Source organism: Silene latifolia, chromosome X (assembly GCF_048544455.1).
Source record: "Silene latifolia isolate original U9 population chromosome X, ASM4854445v1, whole genome shotgun sequence".
Classification (NCBI taxonomy): Eukaryota; Viridiplantae; Streptophyta; class Magnoliopsida; order Caryophyllales; family Caryophyllaceae; genus Silene; species Silene latifolia.
Window position 1 is genome coordinate 234,891,849 of NC_133537.1, and position 10,794 is coordinate 234,902,642.

The window sequence follows — 10,794 nt, forward strand, 5'->3', positions numbered from 1 at the left end:
CTTAATATTGACACTTCCAATATTTTCTGCTATGATGCGTAGATGGTGACACTGGTTTTTCTTTATAGGTTGTCATCGACGCCCTCTTATTTGAGTTGCCCAAAGCCGTAGCCACGTTTGCAGGGGTATCCCAGAGATGTTCAGAGCTTGTTATAAGTATTATTGATGTATTTGTTACAAAATGCAGTGCACGGGATATGATTTCGGTGTTCTCTGAGGTACAGTTTCCTATAGTTTCCTAAACTCTGATAGATTTTAGTGATAATCAGTTAATTAGTCACTCACTTAAAAGTCGATTTTGATCTTGTCAACAAGAAGTAAGTTCTTTGTTGTCTTAGTAACCGCACTCTGATAATGAGCTGCTAATGTCAAAAACCTTTCTATTATCTTTCCATTTAGTCTTCTCTATATTAACCAAAGGAATTATCTTTTACTCCCTCCGTCCCATTCGTTTGTTTAACATTTTTATTCTTTGTGAGGGTATTTTAATCAAAGGTAACAAATGAAGGGATTAGTTTCTAGCCTGTTCATGGTGAACCCTAATTGTTGACCATGCTTAATATTTCAACGGCTCCATAATATGGAAGAGATATAATGGGGGAATAGTAAATGTTTAAATTCTTTTGCTCTTTTTATTATTTTGTGAATCATAGACCTTGTTTCGTGAATCTTAGGCCTTATATTGTGAAATTTGATAAATGGTCAAAATCGCTTATTTTCCTCTTTTTCTTATTTTGTGACTCATATACCTTATTTTGTGAATCTTGGAGCTTGTTTTGTGAAACTAGAAGGTAATATTGTGAAATTTGGTCATAAAATGGTCGAAATCACCTATTTTGCTCTTTTTCTTATTTTGTGAATCATAGACCTTGTTTCGTGAATCCTAGGCCTTATATTATGAAACTTGGTCATAAATGGTCAAAATCACCTATTTTGCTCCTTTTATTATTTTGTGAATCCTATACCTTATTTTGTGAATCTTAGAGCTTGTTTTGTGAAAATAGAAGGTAGTATTGTGAAATTTGGTCATAAAATGGTCGAAATCACCTATTTTGCTCTTTTTATTATTTTGTGAATCATAGACCTTGTTTCGTGAATCCTAGGCCTTTTATTGTGAAACTTGGTCATAAATGGTCAACATCGCCTATTCTCCTCTTTTTCTTATTTTGTGAATCTTAGAGCTTGTTTTGTGAAACTAGAAGGTAATATTGTGAAATTTGGTCATAAAATGGTCGAAATCACCTATTTTGCTCTTTTTCTTATTTTGTGAATCATAGACCTTGTTTCGTGAATCCTAGGCCTTATATGGTGAAACTTGGTCATAAATGGTCAAAATCACCTATTTTGCTCCTTTTATTATTTTGTGAATCCTATATTTTATTTTGTGAATCTTAGAGTTTGTTTTGTTAAAATAGAAGGTAATATTGTGAAATTTGGTCACAAAATGGTCGAAATCACCTATTTTGATCTTTTTATTATTTTGTGAATCATAGACCTTGTTTTGTGAATCCTAGGTCTTATATTGTGAAACTTGGTCATAAATGGTCAAAATCGCTTATTTTCCTCTTTTTCTTATTTTGTGAATCATATACCTTATTTTGTGAATCTTAGAGCTTGTTTTGTGAAACTAGAGGGTAATATTGTGAAATTTGGTCATAAAATGGTCGAAATCACCTATTTTGCTCTTTTTTTTATTTTGTTCATAAATGGTCAAAATCAAAATCACCTATTTTGCTCCTTTTATTATTTTGTGAATCCTATACCTTATTTTGTGAATCTTAGAGTTTGTTTTGTGAAAATAGAAGGTAATATTGTGAAATTTGGTCACAAAATGGTCGAAATCACCTATTTTGCTCTTTTTCTTATTTTGTGAATCATAGACCTTGTATTTTCAGTGTTTGTGAATATTGGAGCTAATATTGTGAACCTTGAAGCTAGTTTTGTGAACTTAGTACCTGATAATGTGAAATCTTGACTTGATTTGTGAAGAATGATTTTGTGATACCTGGATTTCATTTTGTGAAACCTAGATTTGATTTTGTGAAACCTAGACATGATTATGTGAACTCTAGACCTAATTTAGTGAAACTTGTTTATGTGAAACCTGGGCCTGATTTGTGAACTTTGTACCCTATTATGTGAAATCTCGACTTGATTTTGTGAAACTTCATTTTGTGAAACCTGGATTTTATTTTGTGAAACATAGATCTGATTTTGTGAAACCTAGACATGATTATGTGAACTTTAGACCTAATTTTATGAAACTTGTTTTTGTGAAACCTGGACCTGATTTTGTGAAGGTAGGACTTAAATTGGTTAATTTCATAGTAAGAAATACTTGTATAAGCCAATGTGTCATGTTTCACATGTACATGAAGTTACTAATGTTTTCATGTCTTTGTTACTTGTTGATGCATAATTTAATTTTGGTACAATATCATCTATTAGCTCAAAAGGTAGAGCATTGTGCTATTACATGAAGGTGTGGGTTCGAGACCCACATAGATGAACAAATATAAATATACGATTATTATATAATAATTACCATTGCCAATGTATGTCTAAAGTCACCTATTCAAGTCTTAGATTCACAAAATAAGATCCAAGATTCACAAAAACATGCATAGGGTTCACAAAATCAGGTCCGAGCTTAGATAAATCAAGTAGTCTCACAAGTCAGAATGCTTAAGAATTTTGTTTGTTATATTTTAGAGACATAGAATAAAGTATTTGGGCTTTTGTGTGTGAAAAAATATTTGGGCCAAAAGAAAAGTTAGGAATGACCCTAAGTTTCCACCAATAAACATTGAAAATCGATCTGAAGGAATATGGTGAGGCCACGCCTCGCCATAATTAGCGGCCTCACTGGATCCCTATATATATATATATATATATATATATATATATATATATATATATATATATATATATATATATATATATATATATATATATATATATAGAGAGAGAGAGAGAGAGAGAGCGGGATCTCGTGAGTTTGGTTCTTACGGTGAGTTGTGAGTTTGGAAAATTTCAGCCAGTGGATGAACAAAAAAAAGGGCTGAGATTAAATCTCATCACAATTTTTTTTTAAAAAAAAAGAGAAACAAAATATGAGACAAATAAAGCATAAATCGAGTTTGTTCATTTCGAGTCTTTTCCCCAAATCACAAATCACAAATCCAAATTAATTTAATTCCCCTATTTCTCCACATTACAGTTGATGTAATTTTTGTTTTCCTGCAGTTTAGTTCATGCAATTCGAGTATACGGTGAAGGAGATGAAGCTGCTGGTGGTACGGCATGGTGGCTTCATTTTGTATTTATACGGATGCTTGTGATTTTCAATTTGGGCATTTGCAATTTATGGTTTTTCTGATTAATTGTAGGTAAGAATTGGGTGTATTAGGTAAAGATTGAGGGCGTTTTAGGTTTTGTAATTGGGCGTCCATTAATTCCATAGTTGTGATTTATAAATTCATGTTGGTAATAATCATGTGCTAAAAGCTCACTTTTTTTATTGGAATCGAGCATTTTTTGGTGTTGTTTGTCTGATGTATGGCTTTCTATTCGGGTTGCATGACTTGGGTTTTGTCGGATTGATTCAAACTTCCGCTTATTTAGTCTCAAAAAACAGGTCGATTGAGAGCTGCAGTTGGGTACGAAGTCACGAAGGTGCAGCGAAGTCGAGTCCATAGGTGGCGAAGAGAAAATGTCGCATTAGTCGATCATGGTGGTTGCTTTGGTTGCAGGTGAACTGTTTTGGACAGCTATGATAGTAGAGGTGTGACAGAGTCGAGGAGTTGATGTTGAATTGACGGTCGACAAGGGAATGAGCCAAGGTGGCTGGTTTGTGCTTATTCGTTGGATTTCGGCACCGTAACGGAACTAGTCAAGTTATGGCAGTCACGGTTGAGCTGAGGTGTTGGGGTTTGATCATTGCCTTGGTTGTGGGCAGAGGTGATGATTTTCTTATTTTCGCATTTATCATGAACCCGGGCTCAAATCAGTCAAATCCCGTCGCTTTTTCGACTTCAACGGACACCAATCCGTAAAAAAAAACTGTTATAGCTAAACTCAACCTTACAACCTTCTATGGTGATCCATCGTTCGGTTATACAATGGAGAAACCGATTAAGAATTGGGATGAGAAGCCGAAACATTGGTTGGCTACCCACCCGGCCTTTTATGGGTCGAAGGAGCGCATCATGATGGTGACGGGGACCCAGCCTACGCCCTGTAAAAAGCCAGATGGTGATCATTTGTGGTTGAGGCTTTTTAAGAATAAGGTGGACTACTGTCGGATTCACGGACATGATATTTTCTATAACAATGTTTTGCTCCACCAGAGGATGCACGGATTTTGGGCCAAGTATCCTCTAGTCAAGGCTGCGATGTTGGCCCACCTGGAAGCAGAATGGATTTGGTGGGTCGACTCGGATGCAATCTTCACCGACATGGACTTTGATGTGCCATTGGAGAAGTACAAGGCGTATAACCTGGTAGCGTACGGGTGGCCTGATATTATATATGAAAAGAAAAGCGCAATGGGGGTTAAGGCCGTGGGTTTCTTGTTTCGGAACTGCTAGTGGTCTATGGATATGTTGGATAGGTGGGCCAGCTTCGGTCCACAGACTAAAGAATATGCAAAATGGGGTAAAGTCCAACACTCCAACAGTCGATGTTCTATGATAAGCCGGACGCAACATCAGACGATCAAACAGCTTTAACATACATGCTTGTTGGTCGAGAAAGAGCGACGGGGAGGTAAAATTCACATAGAAGGTAATTATTACTTCCAAGGGTACTGGTTGGATATAGTGGACAAGTATGATCAGTGTAAGGTCATCAATTTTGCTGATATCTTTAATGTTCAGTGAATATATGTAGTGTTCCTTGGTTATTTTTTTTAGAATGATTAAGATTGTGCCACTTTTATTGTTGAAGTGAGGTACATTTACTTACGTAAGTCAAAGAGTCACTATTTCAATAATATGATTCAATAAAATAAAAAAGCTCACTGTGCTGCTATATTTTGTGATTAAATCAATGCGATTACTAACAATTTTTGTCATTAATTGCACATAAACAATCCATTTTGGGATTAAGATTGCTTTATTTTTTGTCGTCTTGCCTTGTTAACAAGTTCCGTCATTTCAGACAGTAAAATACGAGTCAGGATCGTCTCCACTTCCCTTATCCATTATTCATCCATGGTCGAAATTAAACTAAATTAGATAAGTGTGAGAATAACAGAAGAATAACACCACAATAACAGTACAATAATAAAAGAGTAACACCACAATAACATAAGAATAACACTACAATAACACCAGAATAACAGTACAATAACGTAGAATAACACAAGAATAACAACACAATAACACCAGAATAACAGCACAATAACACGTGGTAAAAAAGAGTAAAAAAATCAAAGTCGTAAAAAATACTCAAAGTGGCACCGAAATAACATCACAATAACACCAGAATAACAGCACAATAACACGCGCTAAAAAAAAAGAGTAAAAAAATCAAAGTAGTAAAAAAAATCAAAGTGACACCGGAATAACATCACAATAACAGCAGAATAATGGTAGAATAACATCACAATAACACGTGGTAAAAAAAAAAGAAAAAAAATCAAAGTCGTAAAAAAAAAATCAAAGTGACCGGAAAAACATCACAATAACAGTAGAATAACAGCACAATAACACGTGGTAAAAAAAGAAAAAAAAATCAAAGTCGTAAAAAAATCAAAGTGGCACCGGAGTAACATCACAATAACACCAGAATAACAGCACAATAACATACGGTAAAAAAAGAGTAAAAAAATCAAAGTAGTAAAAAAAATCAAAGTGACACCGGAATAACATCACAATAACAATGAGAATAACAACGAGAATAACAAAGACAAGAACACGTGGTAAAAAAAAAAAAAAAAAAAATCAAAGTCGTAAAAAAATCAAAGTAACAAAATAACATCACAATAACAAATGGAATAACAATAACAAAGACAATAACACGTGATAAAAAAAAGAGAAAAAAAATCAAAGTCGTAAAAAAAATCAAAGTAACAGCAAAATAACATCACAATAACAGCGTAATAACAATAACAACACAATAACATGTGGTAAAAAAAAAAGAAAAAAAAAATCGAAGTTGTAAAAAAAATCAAAATAAAAAAAAAAAGCACAATAACATCATAATAACACGAGGTAAAAAAAATAAGAGTAAAAAAAATTCAAGTAAAAAAAAATCTGGTACAAAAAGGAAAAGAAAAAAAGGTAAAAAAACATAAGAGAAATAAAAATCAAAGTTGTAAAAAAAAGCATAATAACACGAGGTAAAAAAATGAGATAAAAAAAATTAAAGTAAAAAAAAAAAGAGTTGCACTAGAAAAAAGAGAAAGTAAGTAAATAAACAATGATTTTATATGACAAGTAAGATTAGATCTTGCTTATCTCTAATATAATCTAGTGGTTTGAGATTCCCCCAACTCACAACTCACCATAAGAACCAAAATCACCAAAATACAGCCTCTCTCTCTCTCTCTCTCTCTCTATATCTCTATATATATATATATATATATATATATATATATATATATATATATATATATATATATACACTACAGGAATCAATAGTAGAAGTTACTGGAACCAAAGAAGCGAATAGAGAACAGATTTTTGAAGAATGGGACAAATTCATAAGAAGTAACACAGTTCTATCTAACCTGAAAGCAGATTTGGTTTTTATTCCGATGGTGTTGCAAAAACACTATTTCTGTGTTTGTGTAAATTTGAAAACCGAGACGATTGAAGTGCTGGACAATACAGTGTACGACAACTGGGAGGAGACAGAAATCTACAAGGTTGCAGATTTGGTGGTATGATTTATTGATATTGTTGCTAGTAACATGTCATTTGATTGTTTGTGTGATATTGTTGCTAGTGATAGGTTGAGTGTATACAACATGGTACTTTCTACAATCAAGTGTAATGTTCAGATATGAAATGGTTCTTAAATTATAGGGTGTAGATTAATATTGCAGTAAATGGATATGATTGTTTGTCAAAGTAATGACTAATAGTATGACTCAATATTGTAGGCCTATCACATGAGTGAGTTCCTAGCAGGGAAAAATGTTGTTAGAGCGCATCAGATAATAGATTATGATGTTGTCAACACGAGTTTCCATTGGCAAAAGAAGGAAGCAAACAATACCGAATCGGGAAACTTCTTAATGATGCACATGATTCGGTATGAGGGGCAGTTGTTTGAAGCTGACTTGCATGCGAAAGTGCATTGGCGCTACTACTGGGTAGAAATAGCAGCGACATTGCTTTTAGCTGACATAAGTGAGACGAGGACAGCGCTGATTGGAAAAGTTCAAGAATTTACAGCAGGAAAGGGAGAGCTTTTAAACAGATTAAAGGAAAAGAGGAAGAATAAAGAAGATGCAAAAGACAAGGGTGGTAAGATAAAGGGCAAGGAGAATGTTGTTGAGAGGGACATTACTGTGGAAGAGGAAGTAACAAAGGCAGAAGGTCCGCCAAAAGAGAAGGCCAATGTTAAAACAACAACGAAGGAGGATTCTACTAGAATATAAACCATTAACACAGAAATACCCATTCTTCGCCAATCTCCTAACAGAAGGTAAAAACCAAAAACCCGACTTTTACATTAGGTCGCTTTTATTTGCAAAAGGCACAAAGGTAGAAATTTGATATAGAACCATAACATTACGTTTCTGCTTTACACACGAGCTTAATCCAGATGATGGAGCGGGTTGTTGTCCGCCATCAAACACATTTATACTCAACTACTAGCATAGCATGCAAGTCGGGGTCGATCCACGGGACGGGGGTACTCAAATTGTTCAATCTAATTGTAGTTGTGCTAAGGGTTGTCACAATTGAAATGGGTTGATGATTCTACACTAATAAAAGCAATGGAAGTAAAACACGCAATAAAGCAAATAAAGATGTAAACAAATAATAAACGATACTAGGATGTCATGGGATCATAGAGGAATCATGGTAAGATAGCATAAATGAGTTATATAGATGCAAGCAATTTATTATTGTTGGAATTGAGTTAGTTCATGTCTTATAATTCATAAGAAGTTTTGGGTCCCGGATTCGAGTCATTTGTGACTGTACAACACCTACAAGTCGACTTATTTACTCTTATTAAACCTTATACATGATAAACCAAATCCTAGGGAAACGTACGTCTCGGAGCCGAGTCGATTAAGACTTTACAACACCTACAAGTCGACTTGGGTTATCCCTATTCAACCCTATGCAAGGTCTAACAAGGCTTGAGTTGGTTTATATCTTACAAGCCTTGTTGAATAGATAAGAGATGGGTAAAAAATGCAAGGTTTCATAGTCTAGCATTTCATCAAACATTGATATGTCCATAAGTTGAAGAACAATAAGCAAGCATTCATATGAACTCATTAAGCATATATCTATCCCATGATTAACTCCCCTAATCCCCCACTAATCCTAGTTAAGTAACTACTCACTTTTTATCATGGAAAACATGTCATCAATGGTGTAAATCATCACAACAAGTATAAACATGATAAAAGAGTGAAGAAATAAGCAATAAAGAGTAAAGAGTAAAGGAATTATACCAAACTTAAGATAAACAAATGGAAAGAAAAGAATAATAGAAGAAAACTTGATTGATTGATGAAGAGTTGTCAATTCTCCAATAATAAACCCAATAATCTTCAATTACCTAATAATAATAAACTTGAACAATGATTAAGGATAGATTAATATGTAATTTTTGTGGAATGATTGAGATTAATCTATTCTAATCTACTCCTAATGAAGGTTTAATCTAATCTAAAGAAGCTTAATCTAACCTAAGGGAACTTGATGATTAGCTAGGCAATACAATGGAGTATATATAGTGATACATCATTAGGTTAAGCAACGGTATATTAGTAAATAACAATGCTAAGTGTTGAGTAGAGCTTTGCAAGTCCTGAGGAAAATGCGCGGATCCTAGGTCTGGGATGCTCATCCTGAGCTTGGGATGCACGGATCCTCTTACAGAATTTTCTGAAATGGCAAAACAGCTCGGGATGCGCGGATTGAGTCTGCGACGCGCGGATCCTGGGACAGCTTGTCTATTTGAGCTCGGATTGTAAAACGGACGTCATTTTCTCATCCCGACTCCTATTGGAGTGATTAAAAAGCCTAGACCACTTGATTTTTAAACGTCGTTTCAATTAGCATACTTTCAGAGCCAAACAAGCAACTCTTGGTTTGGTTCTGAGCAATTTTTTCTTGTAATGGCTTCCTTCTCGTCATCCTTTCTTTTAAGCCTATGATCCTTTTATATACCCTTTATTCCTATATCCTTGGTCATCATTCTCGCCTCCTCTTCATTCTAGTCCATCCAAGATAATCAACAAGCTTCCAAATATGCACGGGAGACGGGAATTCCGCTTCATTATATCCTTTCCTATAAGACATATAAAATGCACTAGGAAGCAAAATAGGAAGGAATTGACGGATAAAATGGCCATGAAATGCTATATTAGTATGCAAAATAGGTTCAATTAGGGGCCTAAATATGCGCAATTAAGAGTCACATCACCAGACAAGATGGTGAAGATGATGCAAAAACACCCACAATCCAGTACAAACGAGTGAAGACGATTGCAAATCCTATTAATAGAGGTAGAGGGAGAGGTAGAGGTAGAGCACTCAAGTAGGACTAGGAATGTAATGCTGATAGAACAAAAATGTAATTCTGGTAGGAATATAACTTTTTTTTTATCAACTCTTCGTAAACTGTGATATTGTTTCAGGAGTTGTGTGATAATTTGCCTAAGTTGTTGTGATATTACTTTTCAGAAATAACAACAGCAGATAGGGATATAAAAATCCTTTTTATTTGATATTGTTTTTGTACACGGTGTGATATTATTGCGTACACATGTTGATATTGTTGTATTGATTCCCAAAAATAAAACAGCAGATAGGGATTTAAAAATCCTTTTTACTTGGATAAGTTTTTTGGTACACAGTGTGATATTATTATGTTCAATGGTTGATATTGTTTTATTGCTTCTAAAAAATAACAACAGTGGATTTGGATTTTAAAATCCTTTTAACTTTGATATTGTTTTGGTACAAAGTGTGATATTATTGCGCACACTGGTTGATATTGTTTTACGACATACAAATAACTTCAGAAAGACCAAAAATATTATTAAGAATGATATTGTCTAGTATGCACTGTGATATTTTATTGATATTATTGTAATATTGTTTCTTAAAAACATCCAATTGTAGTGGTAATGTTTATGAATAATGGTGATATTGTTTCACAAGAAGTGTGATATTGCTTAGTAGTATTTTACAGTATAATACAACACGTATAATAGCAAGTGAATGTTGCGATATTGTTTAAGAATTATGATGATATTTTTTTCAATGAAGTGTGATATTCTTTCAAATGAGGTGGGATATTATTTAAAAATGGTAGCAAAACAACATTATTGATTATGCGGTTTTTATAACATTGATACCCAAAAAATGGAGAGAATACAAAATTGATGCCATTTGGAACGACATACAAGAGAAAATAATTGAATAGTGTAAGCAATAAAAAGACAACTGTGAAAAGTTGATGATGTAAAATAGACTTCTTCAGCATGCACAAGCCCTTAATCACTATCAACAAGTGAAGAAATCTGCAAAAAACACAAACACACAAAAAACAGTGACATAATGTTAGTAGTAAGTTTGACAAAATATAACTTTT

General features: G+C 33.8%; 1 pseudogene; it reads left to right on the forward strand.

Annotated features, from left to right (window-relative positions):
- The first annotated feature begins 4,061 nt into the window (after nt 1–4,061).
- Nucleotides 4,062–5,041, forward strand: LOC141623843 (putative glycosyltransferase 7; annotated as a pseudogene).
- The last annotated feature ends 5,753 nt before the right edge of the window (nt 5,042–10,794 follow it).